The 24403-nt window shown below is 44.0% G+C and overlaps 1 protein-coding gene across 4 annotated transcripts in view; it reads right to left on the reverse strand.

Annotated features, from left to right (window-relative positions):
- Nucleotides 1-22292, reverse strand: part of PNCK (pregnancy up-regulated nonubiquitous CaM kinase) — a 104426-nt gene extending 82134 nt beyond the window's left edge. For 3 of the 4 annotated variants that reach the window (XM_030194070.1, XM_030194068.1, XM_030194071.1), the window contains exon 1: nucleotides 22180-22292. The gene's annotated coding sequence lies outside the window, so the exon portion shown is untranslated. Of the gene's footprint in view, nucleotides 1-20857; nucleotides 21028-22179 lie in introns of all 4 variants that reach the window. The other variant, XM_030194069.1, reaches the window with a different exon arrangement.
- Between the last annotated feature and the right edge of the window lie 2111 nt (nucleotides 22293-24403).

Below are 24403 nucleotides of genomic sequence, written 5' to 3' on the forward strand. Positions count from 1 at the left end.
ACAGGTAGATGTGAAGCTTCTGTTTACACTTTTCAAAAATACTAGGACTAGGGGGCATGCGATGAAGCTACAATGTAGTAAATTTAAAACAAATTGGAGAAAATATTTCTTCACGCAACGTGTAATTAAACTCTGGAATTCATTGCCAGAGAATGTGGTAAACGTGGTTAGCTTAGCAGAGTTTAAAAAAGGTTTGGACGGCTTCCTAAAGGAAAAGTCCATAGACCATTATTAAATGGACTTGGGGAAAATCCACTATTTCTGGTATAAGCAGTATAGAATGTTTTGTACTTTTTTGGGATCTTGCCAGGTATATGTGACCTGGATTAGCCACTGTTGGATGCTGGGCTTTGATGGACCTTTGGTCTTTCCCAGTATGGCAATACTTAGAATACAGACAGACCCTCACCAAGTATAGAATAACTATCACAAACTACAAACAGAAATATGTACACAAAAATTAAATTGAACTCCCCAGGAAGCCAGACTCTGCATACAATACAACACCAAAAAAGAGAAACAGTGGTGCATGACCCCCTGTACTATACAAAATATAAAGACAACAGATGTAACATTCATAAACTAACATATTACAAATGAACAAATAAAAGTGAAACAAAAATGGAAAATACAGTGATACCTTTTTAGGGGACTAATTCAATATGGTTTTTTTTTAAAGAAGTTTTGGAGACCAAAACGTCCTTCCTCAAGGCGAGGTTGTATCCTGACCTGAGGAAGGAGGCTTTGGCCTCCAAAATCTAGCCAAAAAATTAAATGAATTAGACCACTAGAAAGGTCCTAACTTATTTTCTATTTAAAGTGGCTAACGTCGCTACCAATTACTTCACCCTAAATTAAAAATTAATTTCTTTTTCTATCTTGGTTCCACCTTAGCTTTACACTCCTACAGTCTGGCCATTTAATTTTTTTAATCTTATAGGTCCCAGTTTCTGGTTACTGCATTCCAGTCTTCTCTTAGCTCTCATGTTTGTTATTCTCTCTCCTTCTGTCTTCTTCACTTCCTCCACTACATCCAGTTCTGACACTGATCTTTTTCTTTTAGCTTTCTTCTATTTTTCTGCCTCTGTCCACTCAGATTTCATACATTCTTATTACCATTCTTCACTCTCCCATTTTTCACTACATCTACCCACAGCTTTCCATATCTTCCTCTCACCCAAGACTTCCGATTCCCCTTCCTCTTATTCCCCAATCTTTCATTTACTCTTCCATCTCTCCACTTGCTATCCAACATATCCTTTCTCACCCCTGCCATACATCAGCTCCTCTTTCTCTATGCCCCCTGCCATGCAGCTTCTCCTTCCTCTCTCTCTCCTCCCTGCCCATGCAGCATTTCCTATCTGTTTCTCTCTCCTACTGTCAATGAGCATCTCTCTATCTCTCTTTCCCCCTCCAGCATTACTCTCTCTCTCTCTCACTCTCTCTTCTCTCCATCCAGCATTACCATCTCTGTGTATCTTTTTCCCCAATCAAGCATTATCCCATCTCTCTTCCCTCCCCCATACAGCATTACCCCATCTCTCTCTCTCTCTCTTCTTCCCATCCATCATTATCCTCTCTCCCAATCCAGCATTGCCCCTTATCTCCCTATCTCCCCCTCTCTGACCCTTCTCCTCCATCCAGCCTTACCCCATCTCTCTCTTCCCCATTCATCATTACCTTGTCTCTCTTTCTTCCCCCATCCAGTATTACCTCATCTCTCTTCTCCTCCATCCAGCATTACCCTGCCTTTCTGTCCTTTCCCCTTCATACAGCATTATCCTCTTTCTCTCTCTCTCTCTCTCTCTCTCTCTCTCTCTCTCTCTCTCTCTCTTGTCATCCATCCAGCATTACCTTGTCTCTCTCCATCTGGAATTACCCCCATCTCTCTGTTCCTCCCATGTGACATTGCCCCATCTCTTTCTTTCCCTCTCAGCATATTTATGACTGGACTGAAGAATCTCATGAGCAGCTAAACAGCATTAGTTTAGAACTGGATGCTCACCTCCAGAGAACCAGTGTGCTTGAGGACCAGGCCCAGAAAATGACTTAACCCCCCCCCCCCCCCCCCCCAAGAACTTCTCAAACAAGTAGCAGATCTGGAGCAGCAAGTAGATTGATTTAGAAAATAACTCAAGCCAAAACAATTTAAGATTGATAGGTCTTCTGGAGTCTCTTGCTTAAAAAGACCTCGTGGTTTTTTTTAGAGATATGGCTCCCAAAGACCTTAACTTTAGGAAAACAATTTCACTCTTTTAGGGTAGAGCAAACACATAGATTGGGAGCTTGGAGGCCCGATGTGGCTCACCCACGAGCTGTGATTTTCCAGGTGCTAAACTTCACACATAAGCAGCTAATAAAGCAATCTATTCATGCAGGGAAGACAAGACGTTATACTATGAGAATATAATAATTGTGTTTTCAAGAGTTTTCTGCACACACTCAAACATTGCACATGACCTTTGCTCCAATATCTTCTACACTACATGCCAAACAAATCAACTTTGTACTACTGTATCCAGCGAAACTGCAGGTGGTATGTGAAGGCCAAACTACTTCTTATACTACACTTGTGGATGCTCAGGGAGTTTTGTCAGAGGCTACTCCAGCTATGTGACTGAGCACGCACAGAGACCTGCTTTTTCTTTTCAACACTGAATTATACTGTTGCTTGAGGTCCTATAGGAGACTGAGGGCTAGGTCTCCCCTGGTAATTTTGCAGTCTATGTGATTTTCTGATGACCAGGTCCTTTAGCGAAATACCTCACGCTTATATTACATGCTGAGTTTGCTGAGGTTCCGCTGGGATTGCTCTACACCTCTGCTTCATCAAAGGATATTGATTCTCAGCATTTTACTCTGGTTTCTGCAATGGTTGTTTCAATTCACTTTTGGTCTGGCAGACTTTTCTTGGACATGGTTTCTCAGTCTTTCCTTCAACCTATGGCCAAAGGAGCACTGTGGATTTGTGTCTGGTTCATCCCTGGCTTCTTTTTGCTAGATCTTGTGGGGATTTTCCTTTTGGAACCATTTTGAGGACTTTTTATGGATGGTTGTCCATATACATGAGGGAACCGTGACGATGGCAGCTAAAACAACTCTTGTATTTTATGTTTTTGCACTTATTACTATTGAATTTATTATTCTTATACATCTCTCTATATAAAAGGCAACACCAACGTTCTATGAAGCCTCCAGCCGGAAGTGTGAAGGGGGCGAGATATCAGGTTTCCCTATGAGTGTCTGCCCCGCCCTCTGTAACACAGTCAGTGAAGGAAAACAACAGCAGAGCACGAAATCAAATCGCTGGCTCTGTAACAGTGAAGGACTCAGAGGGGGGAAGGGAGAGAGGCCAGAGGGCACGGACACACACACTGCCACATGCACACAGAAGAAAACATTGCTAGCCCCCGTTTCATTTGCATCAGAAACGGGGCTTTTTTACTAGTATGTATATAATTTTTTTGTTATCCTTTATTTGAAGGACAATGACTACATTACACAGGCAGGGTGGGGATTTTATATTTTTCTGCTGATGGTGGGATGGGTAGAGGTGTCATGTCAACACTGACCAGTCCTTTTGTGGAGATCTAAGGGATATGGAAAGGTATTGGATGGAATTGGGGCATGGGGGTGCGGGTGGGGAGGATAGTACCTTGCCCCAGCGTACAGGGTACATTTGGTGCCTTTTTCCCTTGTTCTTGTTTTTTTTTCTGTTTCCTAGAAGGGGGTGGGACTGGGGGGGGGAGGGGGAATATCCCAATTCAGACACCTCATAATATGATTACTTGATTTTCAAGGTGCTTGGAGAGAATGGTGGCTGGTATATTCTCCCTGATGTTTGAATTTTTCCTCTTTTCCAGATATCTTTTTGGCAATAGGGATTACTTAATGGTTTAAAATTGATATCTTGGAATGTGGGAGGTTTTGGTTCTCCCATTAAAAGGCAAAAATTCTTAACAGCATTAAACTGACATCATGCTACCATGGCATTTCAACAAGAAATACATTTATTTTTGTTACATTTGTACGCTGTGCTTTCCCACTCATGGCAGGCTCAATGCAGCTTACATATTGTATACAGGTACTTATTTGTACCTGGGGCAATGGAGGGTTAAGTGACTTGCCCAGAGTCACAAGGAGCTGCCTGTGCCTGAAGTGGGAATTGAACTCAGTTCCTCAGGACCAAAGTCCACCACCCTAACTACTAGGCCATTCCTCCTCCTTAACCTACATTGAACAGAACAAACTGGTTAAATAATGGGTGGGTGCATGATATGAATCCCCTGCTCTGGGGGAAAAGGTAGGAGTGGTTATCTTGCTATGAAAGGAGTTGGATGCCATCATTCATCAAGTGATAACTGTGAAGGCAGATATGTTATACTCCATTTAACCTTAAACAGACCTGCATATGTTTTTTGTAACATATATGCACCTAATGTCTATGATAAAAACTTTTATGCTTGACTTTTCCGTTCTCTCCAGGAATTTGAGGGTCTTCCCTTTATCATGGGGGTGAATTTTAATGGGGTGTTTGATCCCACAATGGACAAGTCAGTAGCTCCTGCTGTTGCCCAGACTGATAAGACCAATGGAGTTCCCCTGCTCTGTGATTTGTTAGACTTATTGGATGTATGACAAGTGCTGCATCCAACTGAACGAGACTACACTCATCATTCTTGAGCCCATGATTCCCAAGCCCGCATTGATTATATTTTACCTTCTCGTGATCTTTGGGCCCAAGTATTGACGGCAGAAATAGGGCCTTGTGAAGTGTGGATGGAATTGCAGTTGTCGTGGACACTCGTACCTCTATCCCCTGGAGGTTTCCGACAGAACTTTACAAAGATTTCCAGTTTCATATTTTCTTAAATCAAAAATGGGCTGACTGTGTCCTATTTAACCAATCTCACACTGAGACCCCAATTTTATTCTGGGAAACAACAAAGGTGGCCTTGAGAGGGGAAATAATAGCCTACCATGCCCAAGAAAAGACAAGATAAGGCCATTTTGGCTTTGGAATTTCAAGTTAAATTAGGTAAACAAACATTTGGTCATTCACCCACTGTTGCTGGCTTCTCAGGCCGCTCTCAATGAGTTGCTCCATCAGCGAGCTAAGAAATCGCTTCTATATTATCAGTGTCAGCTATATAGATTTGGCAAAAAAATGGGAGATTCCTGGCTCACCTTGCAAAGAAAAAAGTGGACTCCATAGGGTGACCTCTTTACAAAATGGTTCTGGGGAGGTTATCCAGAATGATGGAATTTTGAAGCTATTTTCTGACTTTTATGAGGGTCTTTATTTAAAATCCCCAGATTTAGGGTTGGAGAGAGATATGTGCTTGACTGCTTTAGACTTACCTACTATTTCTCCACAATATCGTGCAATGCTGAATGCTCCTATCACGGAGGAGAAAGTCTCCCTTGCGATTGTTCAAAGTGTGCTATATAAAGCTCCAGACCAAGATGGATATCGGTCAGAATTTTATAAATTGCTACAGGGGGAGATTTCGACCCCTTTGGTGGCAATGTTTAATGAGATGGTAGCTCGAACCAAACTCACTGATAGCCTGTGGACTGCTCAGATTTTGACATTTCCTAAGCCGGGGAGAGATCCTTCTAAGGTGGAATCTTATCGGCCAATTTCCATTATCAATTACAAGGCCAAATTGCTAGCAAAGATTATGGCAAACAGACTCTCTCATGTATTACCCTATTTAGTGTCAAATACCCAAGTAGGTTTTGTGCAAGGGCGGTATTCTGTTCAGAATCTGCATATTTTGACCTCCTTGGAAAAGGTAGCCCATCATCCATTCTTACAAGCTTTGATGTGGAAAAAGCTTTTGATTTTTTATTTGATACATTAGATGATTATGGTATTACAGGGTTTTTTTCAGAGGGTTATATGCACTTTATATACAAAACCTCAGGCAGTGTTGTGTATTAATGGCATACAATCGGATCCTTTCTCAATTTTCTGAGGCATTCGCCAGTATTGTCCCTTATTCCCTCTTTTGTTCATCCTGACCCTTGACCCTTTGCTTAGAGACATTCTATCCAATCCGGATGTCAAAGAAGTTCAGTTGCGACATTTCTCTTTTAAGATAGCAGCCTTTGCCGATGATTTACTTGTCCATTTAGTTGATCCCCAAGCTTCTTTGACCACTTTGGTGGAATGTATGCGGGAAGATGGTGATTTTTTTCTGGCTTTCAGCTAAATTTTCTCAAATCGCAGACTTTACCAGCCACTGAGTCAGTGAAGCGAAAGTGGTTAGGGCAGTTTTCAATTCAATGGGTAGATGGATGTTAAATATTTGGGTATCTATATCTGACCAGTGATGTCTCCCAATTATATTGTTTCAATGTTCAAAAATTAACGTTTTCTAGGGATCAATTTACACACTGGCAACCTTTACCTTTATTGTCGCTGTATTTATTCCCTAAGTGGTTACATGTATTGCAATTGCTGTCGTTATATCTTGTAAAAAAAGACATCCAGCTTTTTTCCAGTCTCCTTAAACGCTTCTGTTGGCAAGGTAGGAAACCTAGGCTAAAACTTCACTTTCTCTAAAGGCGGTGGTTACATGGAGGGCTGGGATTTAGGGCAATGTAATAAAGCATGTCTCCTGCACCATACGAAGGACTGGATGTATGACATGGATGATTTTACTCCAGTCTCTTATGAATGGGATTTTTTGGCGCCATAGTCTCCACTTTCTCTTCTGCAGGCTCCCACAAAGGTTTTGCCCAAACATTTAAAAAAGATTTTGATCCTAGTCCCTTTGGTTTGCAGGAGTGTTGCGAGACTATGGAATCAGGATCCCCACCATTCTGACCTCCTTCTGCTTAAGGGTAATCTAGAATTTCTCCCAGGGACTGACTCTGCAGTTTTTCATCTTTGGGGAAAAAGGTGGGGCACACTGTTTAGAACATGTGTTAATATCAAGCGGTACCTTACTGGTCTTTCCAGATTTACTCAGACATCTTTGAATATTACCAATTACATCATTATATTAAGTCTATACCCTCATTATATTAAGTCTATACCCACTATAGTAAGACTCTACGCACTTGGTTGGAATCTCCTTCAGGGGACAGATTGTCAGTGTCGGAATGCCATAGCCGGCTGCTTCAGCGGAGTGGTCAGATGGATTATGGAGGTATTTCACATAAATAGCATGAGGAGTTGGGAGCTGAGTTGACTGTGGATTTGGGACAGGTATTTGCTCACATTCCATCCATCACATTTGCTGCTGATCTGCGGGAATGTTAATTTAGAGTGCTCCTTCGAGGCTACGTTACCCAACAGCAAGCTAGCTATATGGGTGTATTGTCTTTCTCCACCTGTCTTAAAAGCCAGGGCTCCTAGATTACTTTTTTTTCATGCTTTTTGGACCTGCCCTCCTTTACCAGTTTTCTGGAAGCAACTTTTCAGTTGCTTCCAAGGGTGGTTGGCTAACCTATAATTTGCTCTCCTCTGGGTGCTATTCTAGATCAGGAGACAGCGTTTTGACTGCAAGGGAAGGGTGCACACTTATTCATACATAAGGCATGTATTATGGGAGAAATGTGTATTTTACAATATTAGATTGGATCAGCTCTCTCACCTTACTGGCATAGGAGGATTCAATTCCATAATCAAATGTTACTAGAATTAAGAGATGCCAATCACTCCCTCAAAAGACAAACATTGTTTCTGTCTGTCTGGCATGATTATACTCAATTGTTGTATCATAAAGCACAAAGTTTTGAACACATTACACTTATTGTGAGAATCGGGATATAATAGTACTATTGGGAGATATAAGAATCCAATTTCCCAGTACTGTGATTTAGTGGTGGGTGGGAGAGGAAGTTAAGGAATGGCTGGGTGGGGGTGGGAGAGAGGGGCTGTTCATGTATGCTGTTGAATTGTTCAGAATTTGCTGTTTGATCTAAGCTGTCTATACCAGTTCGGAATTCTCTTCTACACAGCTTTGTTTTCATTGCTACACCATTACTCCCTCTCGGGTGGAGAAAGGAAATTTGGGTTTACAGGATGAGTGTATTAGGTGTTGATAAAAGATGACGATTCATTGGCACACTTGTACCATGCTGAACTTCTTCTTGGAGGCACACGCGGAATGAAACATTGCTTTGCTATGTATGTTGCGGTATGCTGTCTTGGTACATGTAGGTACCGATGACATAAGAAAGTGGGGAGGGAGGTTCTGAAAATCAAATTTAGACTGGTAGAAAGTTGAAATCCAGAATCTACAGGGTAGCATTTTAAGAAATGTTTCCCGTTCCAACCACAGGACCCAAGAGGCAATTAGAGCTCCGGAGTCTTAATGCATGGATGAGACATGGTCCAGGGAAGAGAAATTTAGAGCCCCTTTTACCAAGCTGTGGCAAAATGGGGTCTGCGCTGGCGTCGGTGCGTGTTTTTCATGCTCGCTGAGGCCCCCTTTTACCACAGCGGGTACAAGGGAAGTCTCACATTCCTGCAGGAAATGTCCGTGTCACAAGTAAAGCACTTTCCGCGTGGCCATTTCAGGGGGAGCCCTTACTGCCACCCATTGAGTTGGCGGTAAGGGATCCCGCGCTAATCCGGCGGTAACCGGGCAGCACGCAGCACTGCCCGATTACCACTGGGTACACTCCGGCGCTACAAAAAATATATATTTTTGTAGCACCGAATATGACAGTGCACTAGGGGTGGGAAGAGCCCCCGGGCTGCTGCAGTAGCCCAGCGGTGCTTCCTGTTTAGCGAGCGGTAAACCCCCGTTGGGCTTACTGCTCCTTAGTAAAAGGAGCCCTTAGATACCAAATACTAGAGTCCCAAAAAATGTTTTAATAATTATTGAAATTTTTATAAATATTTAAGTAGAGAAAAAGACCTCAGTAAAAAAAAAAAAGAAACAAAACAAAACTGCTCTCAAGTATTTGAGCAGCCTCGGAATCAATAACTGCTGGAGCTTCTCAACCATTGGTCTAAGCTCCGACATCTAAGGGTGCTCAAATAGCTGAGAGCAGTTTGGGTTTTTTTGTTTTTTTTTATTTATTTATTAAAATTCAAATAATTATGTAAAAAATTTGGGGGATCCTAGTATTTGTAGGTTTATTTTTTTGATTTTCTTAATTTCAATTACCCCAGTACTGACTGGATAAATGTAACACCAAGAAATGCTGGATGAAATCAACAATTGCTTCATGGCTCAACTGGTTCAGGAACTGAAAGGAAGGGGGCTATTTTATACCTAGGGGGTCTTTTACTACCTATAATGTTCTATTAAGTATTGTGTTGACATTGTAAATAGTATACCATGCCATACTTTGTATTGTTTTTGACTATTTTTACTGCTGTAATTGTCTATTGCTCATGTTTGATCTATTCTTACTGTACACTGCCTTGAGTTAGCAGCAGCAGGCCCCAAAGGAATAAAATGGGTCCTGTGGCAGACAGCATGAGTTAATCTTTAGTAAAAGACCCCCCCCCCCCCCCAGTCTTTAGTGCAGTGGTTATCAACCAGTATGTCGGGACACACTGGTGTGTCCCCAATGGAAGGGAGGTGTGCCACAAAAAAAATTGGGGGTCTTTTTACCAAGCTGCGATAAATAGGGCCCTGCAGTAGTGACGGAGGCCATTTTTGTGCCTCGTGCCAAGGCCCTTTGTACTGCAGCAGGTAGAAAGCCCCTAAAACAAGACATGGCTATGCGGTAAGATTAATCTTACCACGTGGCAATGCAGGGGCGAGGGGGAGCACTTAAGGGGGAGCCCATTGAGGTGGCAGTAATGGCTCCCGCAGTAACTGGGCAGCGTGCGGTGCTGCCCGATTACTGCTGGGTTAGCACAGCGCTAGAAAATAGAGAATTATTTTCCGTAGCACCGGAATTGGCGCGTGCTCAAGGTGGAACTACTGCCAGCGGCCGCATTGGGCCAGCAGTAGTCCTGCGTTGCCACATGGCAACCCTTTAGTAAAAAAACCCTTGGTGTACATAGAGGGGCATAATCAAACACAAACGCCCATCTCCATGGGCGTTTATCTCCGAGGACGGGTCCGCGAAGGGGCGGGCCAGACCGTATTTTCGAAAAAGATGGGCGTCCATCTTTTGTTTCGATAATACGGTTTGTGCCGGGCAAATGCATCGCATTTGGGCGGATTTGAGCTAGGTGGTATCGGTTTTCAGCGATAATGGAAACCGAAGGCGCCCAGCTCAAAAACGAACAAATCCAAGGCATTTGGTCATGGGAGGGGCCAGGATTCGTAGTGCACTGGTCCCCCTCACATGCCAGGACACCAACCAGGCACCCTAGGGGGCACTTGTAACAATTTTAAAAAAATTTAAAATACCTCCCAAGTCCATAGCTCCCTTACTTTGGGTGCTGAGCCCTCCAAATCCCCCCCAAAACCCACTGCCCACACCATTACCATAGCATTATGGCTGAAGGGGGGCACCTGGATGTGGGTACAGTGGGTTTTGGGGGCAGTTTGGAGCGCTCCCATTTAGCAGCACATGTGTAACAGGTAGAGGGTGGGATGGGCCTGGGTCCACCTGGCTGACGTCCACTGCACCCACTAACAACTGCTCCAGGGACCTGCATACTGCTGTGATGGAGCTGGGTATGACATTTGAGGCTGGCATACAGGCTGGAAAAATACGTTTTTAAAGTTCTTTTTTTTGGGGGGGGGGAGGTAAGTGACCACTGGGGGAGTCAGGGGAGGTCATCCCGATTCCCTCCGGTGGTCATCCGGGCAGTTGGGGCACTTTTTGGGGACTTGTTCGTGAAAACAAGGGTCCAAAAAAGTGACTCAAATTCTCGCTTCTGGCGCCCTTCTTTTTATCGGCCGAGCGCGCCCCACTCTCCTCGCCCGATAAACATGCCCCAGTCCCGCCTTCACCACGCCTCCGACACGCCCCATCAGCTTTGTCCGTTCCCGCGACAGACTGCAGTTGGAGGCGCACAAAATCGGCTTTCGATTATACCGATTTGGGCGCCCATGAGAGAAAGGCGCCCATCTCCCGATTTGGGTCGAAATATGGGCGTCTTTCTCTTTCGAAAATAAGCTGGATAGTAAGTCTGTGTTTTCTTTACAAACATCAGCGCTTGCAAGCTGGGAAGACCAGCAATCTTTGAGAGTCAGGTTCTTGAAATCCCCGTAACTGGTCCCTATTTCTGCTTCCCCACTACCCCCAATAATAACTTTTGCCTCCAGCCCCAACTGAACATGTTGCAGGTCTGCTGCAGTGGCGTACCAAGGGGGGGGGCGATGGGGGCGGTCTGCCCCGGGTGCACGCCGCTGGGGGGGTGCCGCGCGCCTGTCGGCTCTTCGTTTTCATACTCCCTTTGCCCCAGAACAGGTTACTTCCTGTTCCAGGGCAGAGGGAGCATGAAAACGAAGAGCCGGCAGGCGCACGGCACCCCCTCCCCCCCAGCGGCGTGCATCCGGAGGGGGGTTCTTTCGCCGGTGGGGTTCGGGGGGTTCTTTCGCCGGGGGGGGCGTCGCGCTGTTCCGGGGGGGCGCTGCACCCGGGGGGCGGGGCGCCACGGTGATCCGCCCCGGGTGTCAGCCCCCCTAGGAACGCCACTGGTCTGCTGTCAATAGGTTCTGTTTGCTATATAGTTTCTGAGTGGCCTATTTGCAGGTTTTGTGTTGCTTCGCAGTATCTGGCAGTGAAGGGATCTTGTGTTGCTATTGCTGAGGTCACACCAGAATCTGAATATATATTTATTTTGTTGTATGACAAATGAGAAATCTGGGACTGCTGTGTTGTACACAGCGTTTTGCTATGGGGTAAGCAAATTCATACTAAAACTTATAATTAAACAATGAAATATTTAGGAGTGCTTTGTTCAGCTGTGAATTTTAGTGTTCAGTGTGTCACATACAAGAGCATTATCTGTCAGGTGTGTCGCAACAGAAGAAAGGTTGAGAACAACTGCTTTAGTGGAATTCAGGACTTGGAGTGAAAGGTAATGGAGTTGGAACTCCTTGGCAATAGTGATCACTTTAAGTGGATAAGAAATGAAAAAATAACAATCAAATTTGAGTTAATAACTAGAGTGAAGACACTAATGAAATTGACTGCAATAACATTTAACTTTCAAAGGGCAACTATCATAAAATGAAGAAAACGGTAAAAAAAAAAAGCTAAAAGTAGCAGTGACAAAGGTTAACAGTTTAAGGGGTCCTTTTACTAAGGTCCGCTAATGGATTTAGCATGCACTGAATGCAAAAAACCCATAGGAATAAAATGGGCTTCTTAGCATTTAATGCATGCTAATCATTAGCATGCACTAAATGTTAGCCCACCTTAGTAAAAGGAGCCATAAATCAGGTGCAGACGTTGTTTTAAAATACCAGCTTGGAAGACCATACCAGATGTATCACGCATATTAAAAAAGGTGGAAGGAAGGCCAAATGACAACTGGCATGATTACAAGGTGAGGTGATCAATAGAAATCAAACAAAATAAAACATGGAAAAGAAAATAAGATGATACCTTTTTTATTGGACATAACTTAATACATTTCTTACTGTGAAAGGTAATTTTAAAACAATACAGGAACGTAAGACCTTTGAAATAAGAATGATTGAATATTTTGACACCCAACAAACAGGACTTAATAAGGATCTGGGTTTTCTAACTCATTATAAAACATAAAGCTGTATTTCTCTGTTTATTACCCTCCTCTGCTCTCACCTACCAACATCCATTCTGTTAGAATATCAATGAAATGCTTTGATGTCCCCATGCATACCCCCACCCTCCCATTCTGTCAGACTGTCAAAGTAATGCTTTAATGTTTCTCTCATATATACTATCTGCTACCACATTTGCTTATTTCCAATCTGACGAAGAAGGGCAACCTTCGAAAGCTAATCAAGAAATGTATTAAGTTATGTCCAATAAAAAAGGTATCATCTTATTTTCTTTTCCATGTTTTATTTTGTATGATTTCTATTGATAACCTTTAAGAGTGGACTAACACGGCTACCACACCTCTCTACTTAAGGTGAGGTGAAAAATACAAAAGAATATCTTTCAAAAAATGGACAACGAATCCAAATGAAGTAAACAGAAAGCAGCGTATACACTGGCAAGTTAGATGCACTAATAGGCAAAAAGAATTTGAAAAGAAACTTGCCAAAGAAGGGGGCGCTTGAGTGCATGTAGCGGATAACAATGTGAAAGGTGAGCTCCTCCAGGCACAACACGAAAATCCTATATAATAATTTGCAGCTCTGCACATCCGTCTGGATGCCTGGGTTTGTAACACCTGGGTTCGTAACACAGTTCCCATTGGTCCGTCCTGGGGATGACGTCACAGGGAAGACCAATGGGAAGTGAGAGGGAAGAGAACCCAGCAGCAGCCACCGGAAGCTCCAGTCCGACGGCTTCTGTTTCAGCTGTTCCTATGATCCCGCCCTTCCGCAAACAGGAAATGAGGGCGGGACCACAGGAACAGCTGAAACAGAAGCGAAAGCAAAGGCTGTCTGAAGCGGTGTCCGTGCGTGCAGGAGGTAAAAACTTTTAAAGGGGAGGGGCAGAGAGGGGGGGTTCGGGTCCTGAAATGATAGAGGGGGGAGGGGGGAGGGGGGAGGGGGGAGGGGGGTTCTGAAACGACAGGGGGGAGGGGGGTCCTGAAACTCCACTGGAAGGGTAGGGCCGGTCCTGGAACTGAAAGGGGAGGGGGGTCCTGGAACTCGAAAAGCGGAGGGAGGGGACCAGGGGGGATGAGGGGGAGGGGATCAGGGGGTCCTGGAACTCGTACAAGGGAAGAGGGGGAGAGAGAGAGGGGGAGGAGGGGGAAGGGGGGTCCTGGAACTCAGACAGGGGGAAGGGTGGATGGGAAGGGGGACAGAGTGAGGGGAAGGGGAGGAGGGGGAGGGAGGGGTGTGGAGGAGAGGGGGAAGGGAGGGAGGTTGAGGGGAGAGGGGCGCCTGGAGCTCTGAGGACGGAGGGAGAGAGGGAGGGGACCCTGGAACCTTGCTAGCGCCTATTTCCTTTCTGTTGGAAACGGGCCTCTTTTACTAGTATCAAATACAGTACTGGGTGAAATTCATTTGAAGTCTGAAATCGAGTCCACATATGTGTGAAGATATCCTGGTCTAGACAAAGTTGGAAGCCAATTTCACATCAAATCCAGGTATAAAGCACCATATAAATCAAATCTGGCTTCCCCGATGAAAGGCCCGCCGAAGAAAGATAGCATCGGTGCTAATAGGTACATTGATATTACAGACTACCTAAATCGCATAACGACCATTTTAACTGAGAGTAACTCTGCAATTAAGGAGATAAAAGCTGATATTTCACAACTGAAGGATCATTTCGATCACTTTGAGTCTCACCTATCTGACACAGAATCGAGGATTAGTATTTTAGAAGATGGCGCAGCTCTCAGCCGCTCTAGTTTTAAGCAAACACTGCTAATGGAAAACACCTTAGAGGACATAAGTAAATGGAACAGAAGAAATAATATCAGAATCATTGGCATACCTGAGGCATCCGAAGGTAATGATATCACTGCATTTCTTGATCAATTTATATCAAAGACTTTGAATTTTAAGTTTGATAAATCGCTTGACTATGAGTGGGCTCACAGGGTCCTGCAACGTGCATCTCCTAAACAGAAATCGCCGCACCCAATAATTCCAAAAGTATTACATTTTCCACAAGTGCAACAAATTTTGCATGCTGCAAAAACTCGACATCCAATATTATGGAATGATAATTGTGTTTCTATCTCTGCAGATTTTGCTAAATCCACTGAAGACAAACAGAAGTGATTTTCCAATTTGCGCCAATGCTTTAAAGCCATCAATGCTAAATATGGTCTCTTTGCACCACTGACTTATTTGAAATCATATTTCAATCCGAAACTCCTTGAATAGTATTTGGAAGCTCAGGAAGCACGTCAAATGGCGACTACCTGATATTACTATATTGTACAATGTCTATGTGATGTGCTTCTCACTTTCCAATCACAAATAGGCTCAGTTATCCACACCTCCTTCTTTGCCCTTCATCGCCTCCGTGCTGTTCATCCTCTTATTTCATCTTCACACTTATGCCCCCTTATTCTTGCACTTGTTATATCCCACCTAAACTACTGCAATTCTCTTTACACTGGTCTACCTTTTCAATCCCTCAAACGCCTTTAGCTCATTCAGTCAACTGCTGTCAAACTCCGGCATAATGCTACCCGCTATGATCATGTGACCCCCCCCTCCCCCTTCCACTATGAACACTGGCTCCTGGTCATCACTTGCATCAAATACAAAATCCTCCTTCTTGTCTATAAATCCTGTCAACTACTTGCCCCCTCCTATCTTGCTTCTCTCATCATTCCTTACACTCCTCTCCGCTGTCTCCGCTCTGCAAATCAGAACCGACAGACTCTTCCCCCACTCTCCATCCTTCATTTCAAAGTCTCCAGGAACTCTGCCTTTATATACACAGGTCCTAAACTTTGAAATGACTTGCCCCTCTCCATCAGAAACCAACCAACCCTCACCTCTTAAGAAACTACTTAAGACCTACCTTTTCCTAGAGTCCTTCCCCTCCTCCGCTACCTAGGTCTCTACTCAGCTATATTATGTCTACTACTTCTTTTTCTCTTAACTCCTTTTTATTGTAAACTGCCATGTTGCCTATGCTGAGGCTAACGTGCAGTATATCAAGTGGCATAAATAAAATCAATAAATAAAGTGCCTTGTATTGTAATTGTTGTGACTTGTATCTAAGTACCTGTAAGGATACACTTTTTACACTCATCCCTTCTCCTTGACACCCAATTTCCTTATTGTGAGGGTTTTTTGATGAAAGTTGTTTGTCTCTCACTTGTTATGTTTTTTTTTACCATTTTGAACGTGTTCAAAGACAAACATGAGCACACGTCGGATATCAGTGTATTATTTCTGATACAAAGATGGATTGATGTTTTCCCTTTCTCTCATACAACATTCTACTGATGTACGTCTCCTTCACTTAAGATCTTTTCGTTTAATGTAAAAGGGATTAGTCACCCCATCAAACTTTTTTAAAAAAATACTGATTTATTTCAAAAAATTCAAACCTTCAGTAGTTTTTCTAAGGGAAACTCATTTATTGTCTAATTAATCAAAAAAGCTTCAACAAGATTATTGAAAGATTGTTTCTTCTCTCCCTCAAGGACAACAAGAAATATTGTGGCTATGCTTTTGACGAAGCAGTTACAATATTCTGTTCTTTCTCATATTACTGATGATGATGGAAGGTGGATAATTCTAGCTTTTATTAACATTTATGCTCCAAATCTGGATGATCCACAATTTTTTTTAATACAAATTTACAAGAAATAGAATTAACTGGTGTTGACTATATTTGTATAGGCGGTGAAATGAATCTTCCCCTGGACATTCCTCTAGACAGAAAATCCTCTGCAAAAGCTAGACCACTGAAAGCCATTGTAGCTTTGCAACACCTTTTCTAAGAGTGGAATCTTCTGGACTCTTGGTGTATATTTCATCCTTTGGATATAGATTTCACATTTCACTCTGCACCTCATAATTCTCTCTCAAGATTGGATTATATCTTTTTCTCCAAATCTCTTGTGGCAAGTATTACTAAAGCAACAATTGAACCAATGGTTCTGTCTGACCTTGCTTGTATTTCGACGTATTTTGATATCCGTTCAACATCTTCTGTGGAATTCAAATCCTGGAGATTTAGCATTTCTCTTTTACAGGATGAATCCTTTTGTAGCAATCTGAGAGTATGGACTTAGGAATACTTAACTATAAAAGAGATGGATGGTATTGATTATGCAAAAATATGAGATGCCTTTAAGGCTTACATAAGAGAGGAAATATTGACATGTTCTATTTGTCAACAGAAAAAATGAAATGAGGAAATTTCTCAACTTGAATCTGCTATAAAGTCTCTTTGAGCTAAAATATCACAGTAACTCTCGTTCTCATGATATATTGGTGGATACCCAAAAACTGAAATTCCAATTGAATCATTTATTGAGCAATGATGTAGGTATATTATTATCAGAACAAGCAGTATACGACGCTGGAATGAACAAGGCAGGTACATCTCTTGCTAACTACCTAAAGGCAAAAAAATAAATAAAAAGAGTAAAGTGCTTTTGACAAAACCAGAGAAGATTTCCTCTCTCTTTTCACAGTATTATGCTGATTTATTTAAGTCTAGGAAGCCTTCTACAAGAGATCAGATTGGCACTTTCCTTAATAAGATTAGCAAACCTAATTTATCATCTACCAATCACATTATCTGAGATGAATAAAGCCGTCGCCTCATTAAAAACTAGGAAGGCACCTGCTGATGATGGCTTAACTATTTATTTATTTGGATTTTGCTCACACCTTTTTCAGTAGTAGCTCAAGGTGAGTTACATTCAGATACTCTGGATATTTCTCTGTCCTAGGAGGGTTCACAATCTAAGTTTGTACTTGAGGCAATGGAGGGTTAAGTGACTTGCCCAAGATCACAAGGAGCAGCAGTGGAATTTGAACCAGCCACCTCTGGGTCGCAAGACCGGTGCTCTAACCACTAGGCCACTCCTCCACTTTTTTATCAACATACTACCTCATATCTTTCTGCCAAATTATTAAGGTTATATAATTTCTGTGTTGAAAATAAACAAAGCACTGGTTCTTTTACTGAGGCAATAATCACTGTACTTCCCAAACCTTGGCGTACCGATGGCGGGGCGGTGGGGGAGGTCCACCCCGGGTGCACGCTGCAAGGGGGTGCAAGGAGCAGCCGCATGGCTGTCGGCTCCGCCGGTTCCCTGCTCCTTCTGATGTTACTTCCTGTTCTGGGGCAGGGAACTGGCGGAGCCAACAGCTGCATGACTGCTTCCAACACCCCCAGGAGGTAAGAGCAATGCGCCGGGGGGGGGGGGGGTGCTGCGCCTGGGGGGGGGGGGGTGCACAGTGGTGATCCGCCCCAGGTGGCAGATGTCCTAGGAACGCCACTGCCAAACCTGGTCAAGATCCCCTGCCTACTAAGAATTCAAGGCCTATTTCACTATTAAACTATGACTGAAAGATATTGGCAGACCATCTTTCAAAAATAATAGCCAAACTCATTCATCCTTCACAGACTGGATTTGTTAGGGCAAATTGTCATCGGATAATACTAGGCTTTTCTGTCATTTTGCAGAGTGCTCAGCATCTAGGGGAACCAGCTTGTGTGGTTTCTCTGGATACTGAAAACGCTTTTGATTATATTGATTGGAAAGTCTTATTTTTTGATATGCATTGGTTCCAAATAGGGGATTACTTTATAGACCTGGTGAAAATTCTACATTCCAACCCTAATACTCGGGTCTATGTTAAGTCTACTCTCTCCTCACCCCAGGGGCGTAGCCAGACCTTACAGTGGGAGGGGGCCAGATCCCGAGGTTGGGGGCACATTTTGAGTGCCGCCCTGCTGCCCCCCCCCCACCGCCATGCCTCGCCTCACCTCCTCACCCCCGTCTTGCCCCCCTCACCTCACTTCACCTCACCTCCTCGCCCCCCCTCGCCTCACCTTGCAAACAAATACCTTAACTGGCAGGGGTCCCCAACTCCCGCCAGCCGAAGCCTTCTTCGGCGCTGGTCTCCGGCACAGCCGCGTTCACTGCCCTGCTCTTCTTTCTTCTTGCTCTTCCTGTCCTGTGCACGCTGACACTCCTCAGTTTCACGTAAAAGAGCGTCAGCGTGCACAGGAGGAGCAAGAAGAAAGAAGAGCAGGGCAGCGAATGCGGCTGCGCTGGAGACTGGCGCTGAAGAAGTCTTCAGCTGGCGGGGGTTGGGAACCCCTGCCAGCCAAACCAGGGGCCCGGATGAAATTTGTGGGGGCCCAGGCCCCCTTGGTCCCCTGTAACTAAGCTCCTGCCTCACCCTTCAGTACCAGCAGAGGGACCACACAAGGTTGGCCACGCTCCCCATTATTGTTTATTCTAGCATTAGAACCTCTCTTAATAAGTATCCATGCTTCTAACGATATTAGAGGAATACAATTGGCCTCTTCATCTATTAAATTATCTGCATATGCAGATTATATACTTCTGTATATATCTTCTCTGGAACAATCTATACCGGCAGTTTTCAATTTAATTGACTTATTTGGTTATTTGTCAGGGAATACTATACACTGGAATAAAACTTAACTTTTACCATTTTATGTTTTATATCAAAGTTTAAAGTTCCCAAATATTTCTATTTGTTGGTGCAGGGAAGGTATTAAATATCTTAGCTTAACTTTTAAATCCACTGTTCAAGATAGTCTTGTATGTAACTCTACACGTATTTTACAACATCTGAAGGTTGCGTGTGCTAAATGGTCCCCATTATATCTTACTTGGTGGGGTAGACTTGAGGCTATAAAAATGATTTTGGCTCCCCAAATTATGCATATGTTTTCCTTACCAATTCCCAGTATCTTATTTTAAACACATTGATAAGATTTTATCCTCATGTTTATGGAATAATAAACCACCTAGGACAGCAGTCCAGAAACTGAAACTAATAAGGCTCTGGGAGATATTAATTTTCCTGTTTTTGAGTTTTATAATTAGGCTTTCCTGCTTTGAGCTGCTGCTTGGTGGTCATCTGATCTTATCACAGGTTCTACACCTCCTTGGTTAAACATAGAACAAAATTTAGCAGATGCAATCACACTTGTTTGTCAATGTACTATAAAACCTCCTCAATCTAATGTGAAAAAGGATTTATTGAAAGAAACTTTTCTAGCTATTAAAAGACTAGATGATATTATGGAATAATCCAGCCATTAGATAATAAACCAATATTTTGGCCTATATGGCATAAATGTGGCATATATGTTCTTAATGGTATTACAAATGATGATATAATCGCATTATTTGATGTCTGAAGGTTAAATATAATTTACCTAATACGGAATACTATCGCTATCTCCAATTGCGTAGAAGCTTAATTTAACATAAAATTATTATTAATACTACCCTGTTTCCCCGAAAGTAAGACATCCCCCAAAAATAAGACCTAGTAGAGGTTTTCCTGAATTGGTAGATATAAGGCCTCCCCCAAAATTAAGACCTAGCAAATTTTTGTTTGAAAGCAGGGCTGCCGAGAGCCGGACAAGGCCCCCCTCCCCCACCCGAGGTCACCGGGCCCCCCTCCACCCACCCTCCGTCGCTCCCAGAACTAACCTTAAACGCCTCCTTTCACCTTCGCAGCAAGCAGCAGCAGGGCAGACCTCTCCTTTCTTCCATGTCCCGCCCTCGCGGACATTACGTCAGGCGAGGGCGGGACACGGAAGGAAGGAGTGGCCTGCCCTGCTGCTGCTTGCTGCAAAGGTGAAAGGAGACGTTTAAGGTTAGTTCCGGGAGCGACGGAGGGAGGGCGGGTGGGCCAACCCCGATGTTTCCCCGAAAAATAAGGCAGCCCCTGAAAATAAGACCTAGCACATTTTGGGGGGCAAAAATTAATATAAGACAGTGTCTTATTTTCGGGGAAACACGGTACTACAAACACTCCTGAATTACCTAATGTTCGCTTGCAAATACTATGATTGGGCAAGATGGTATCAAAATTGTATAAAATATTTCAGAAACATTATGTTGATACTAATGCTTCTTTGTTCAAACGTCCGTGGTCCCTTACTACTGTTACCACCGCTAGATGTTAATATTTCAAGTTCTAATGATTTCTCATCTTTATCATGTATAAAATGGGAGAACTTATGATTCACCTGTCTGACCTCATGTGCAACTTTCCTTAAGTCAGTCCCCATATTTCCTAGCTCTTCTCACTCTCTTATCTATCGATGGGTCCTTTTACGAAGCTGCGTCAAAAGGGGGCCTGCGCTCTTTTCGGGTGGAAACACTTACCGCCCTTCGCTCTCTCCTTCGCCCCGCTCTCCCTTGCTTCCCTCCCTGCCTGCTTGCAGAGTTGACACCGGCTCCCTGGCCTGCACTGCTGCAGAGAGTCAGGTCAGAACAGATCGGGCAGGTTTAGCTGCAGGAAAGTGAGTGCTGCTTACACCATAGGAGACAGCTGGCTGCGTTAAAAAAAAAAAAGTTTGAAAACAAAACAAAAAAAAAGCTACACACTGCTTTCATACATGCAGCTTGTATGCATGTATGAAAGATGTCTGTAGCATAAGCAGCCACCCTTAGCGATTGACTGTTCTGCAAATGCTCGGGGGATCGACTGGCTTCCCCCCACCTGCCAAGCTGCTCGTAGTTTTTGTGCACAGCTCATTGGCATCCCATTTCTTTTGAGCATCCCTCGCTATTTCCAAATGGGTCGTTTTTACCAAGGTGGAAATAGCAATCGGTGCTTTACCGGGACTTTGGTGCTTTTGCTTCTGGGAATGGAGTGAGAGAGAAGCTCCCCTTCCTCTGAGGTGTGCAGACACATGGGGATAAATGCTGTTCCTCCTCCCCCTCCCTCTGAAAAACCTCAGTGTCTTTCCAGATAATGTACATGGCACCATCACTAAGAGGAGGATATTTGCAGTAAACCTTCCATTTCTCCTACAAAATGTCAAGGCTGACCCTTTCCCAGCTAATCTTTCCTTTCTAGAAGCCCTCAGGATAGAACGACTGCAGAGAAGACTGAAATCCCCTGGTTAAACCATCTTTTCTCAGGGCTCTGGCATGGTTTAGCTTAGCATATGCTGATGCTTCCTGAGACCGTGATACAACAGTGAGCATCTGCAGAACAGGGGGCCGGGGTTTTGCAGAACACACCATCCTCCTCCATCACAGTTTGCTGAACTCCTCAGGTGAGCAGAAGTTGGGGACAGGCGCAGTACTAAAACACTCATACAAAAGAGAGGAAAAATCAACACAGTTCCGTAATAGCTGAAAAGCCCACTGTCTGTGGCATGGAATTTCAATAGGGAGTGGGAGTGCTGACTATGGCCTTGGGGCAACCTGTGGGAGTCCATGTCTGAGGTCTGACCCCCCCCCCCCCCCCCCCCCAGACACAGATTCACCCATCGCACCCCTCCCCTCCGAGATCCACATCTCACCGCAGCAGATGCCGCAGCTGCAGACCCGGAGATGCTGCCGGAATGTGGCTGAAGCCTGCAGAGAGCGCAACAGATGTGTAAGATCCAACCCCACTTCCCCCCTCAGCCCTGAGCCCCCCCCCCCCCCTGCCTCCCTCCCTCCCTCCCTCCCTCTCTCTCTCCCCCTGTCCTTACCGTGGGCTCGATCTAGTGCGCTGCTGGAGCTCCTGTGGCCGCTGCTGCTGCCTCACCAGGCTTTCTGTGCTGCCTCTACCCTCCTGTCGCAGTAACGTGCCATACTATTTAAAACATTCCTCTAATCCTCCCCCCCACCCCCCCCCCCTGCGATGATGCATGTTTGTGAGTGTGTGTGTGTGTCTGTCTGTCTCTCCATCCCCCTCATCCAGCTCCCATATAGGGACTCCAGCTCTCCTTGTAAGGAAATTGTTAAGTATTCACCATCCCTCTTCTCTGACTCTGGAGAATAAGCCAAATCACTTTTTGAGGCAGTCTGGGGATGCTCTCCATATGTCAGAGGCACTGTTTAGTTACCGCAATGGAAACGGAGAGGGAGGGCTGCTGTTAGAAAGAGGAGGGTGAATGAGCTGCCCTAGGGAAAGGACAAGCAGTGATCCCAGAGGGGGAGATTCAGGTCTGACTGGAAGAGCAACAACTTGGTGTGGGTCAGAGAGGCTGGAGTTAATCCAGGCAGCGGCTGGAATCGCAGTCAGGGCATGTTTGCAAGAGCAGGTTGGACACAGGTCTGTCTGGGATGGTTGGGGGACTGCCCACTTGCACCACTGTCTTTGTGTGATGTTTGATGAGTCCCCACCAGCCATGACCACTAAGGATTTACCGCAATCGGTGCTTTACATTTTATACACTGTCTCACATTTTATAATCTCTCACCTATATGCAAAAAGAGACGAAGAATATAAATAAATAAACAACAGAGTCCAGGAGACTGCAACCATAGAAAGCTGTTGGGTTTTGATTTCTTTTTTCCCTGGTGGAAGATTGCTGGCCGAGGAAGGCAGAGCAAAGCAGGTTTAGGAAAACTGGAACTAGTAGGGAAGGCCCTCTTTCTGTCTCTCTGCAGGGTAAGGTAAGAGAGCAGTTTCTCCATTAGTTTGAGAATGACGCCCTCTCGTGGAATTCGAGGAATGAAACCGGACAATGCCTTTCACATGACTGTGCTGGGTTGCCTAACTCCGGTCCTCAAGGGCCATAAATATGACTGCTTTTCAGAATATCTCGAAGGAATATGCACGAGATAGATTTGAAGGCACATATTACCTCAATTGTTTGCAAATCTACCTCCAGGCTATTCACTAGGGATGTCCTGAAAACCAGACCGGTTTGCAGTTTTTGTCATTATGGACAGGTTGAACTAATCCTGCTTTTATTCCTATTATGTCTGGGGGGTATAATTCCAATCATTTCAAAACCAACTGGAACTACAAATTCCAAGATGCACTGGGAGTAAAATCTGCACTGGATCAGTCTATTCCAGATAACTTGGAGCTCTCCTGTTTGTCTTATGCTTACTTTACCTGTGAAAAGGTTTAACTGAAATTTCAATACTATTAAAGACAATTACATAAAAGAAAACCATATCGCAATTCTGCATCCTCGTGCAGAATTATCAAGAGTCAGGTTAGTTTCCACATTTATTGTACTGATTTTTCCTCAAAATCCTTTGTGGCTTGCTTTTTTGTTTTTGGTTTTATTTCCAACCCAATAGTTGTTGGAAAAAAATTATACCATTGGGCCAGAAAACGTTCATCTTTCTATACATCTGTCTGGAGACAAAATGAGTCTCTGAAATTGAATGGCATAGGACCAAGATCAAGTTCAAAAAATGGATTAGATCAGACCAGAAGTTCCAAATAATTAACATTCCTTCCACCCTCCCCCCCCCCCTCCCCAAATGGCCCAGTTCCAGCTTCTGCAGCATAGAAAATCTCTCTCATGAATATTCATTGTGGGTATCCTGAAAATTTGACTGGTTGGGTGTTTCCAGGACCAAGTTTGAGAACCACTGTGATAGGGAACTGCTCATTCCAAACTGCCTCTTCCCTTTTTTCTACGGACCCAGTCCAAGATACACACAGGCAACAAATACACAGGCATACCTGACCCAGTCACACACAACATAGATACATATACAGCTGGACAGACACACACACACACACACATGCATTTACACCGAGAGTTTGAAAATAATTCCAAGAGGACATGCTTTCCACACCATATACTCCCCTCTACCCCCACCCCTAGTGATGCCAGATCCATATCCCTGATGGGCTATTTCTTACTATTGTACTTAATGTTTTATTTTCTTTATTCTAAATTCTACTGTGAAACTTAATGACTAAATTTTACAATTGTCCACTTTAGGAGTCATCACCCAAGAAAA

This window comes from Microcaecilia unicolor, chromosome 2 (genome assembly GCF_901765095.1).
Source record: "Microcaecilia unicolor chromosome 2, aMicUni1.1, whole genome shotgun sequence".
In the NCBI taxonomy this organism is placed as follows: Eukaryota; Metazoa; Chordata; class Amphibia; order Gymnophiona; family Siphonopidae; genus Microcaecilia; species Microcaecilia unicolor.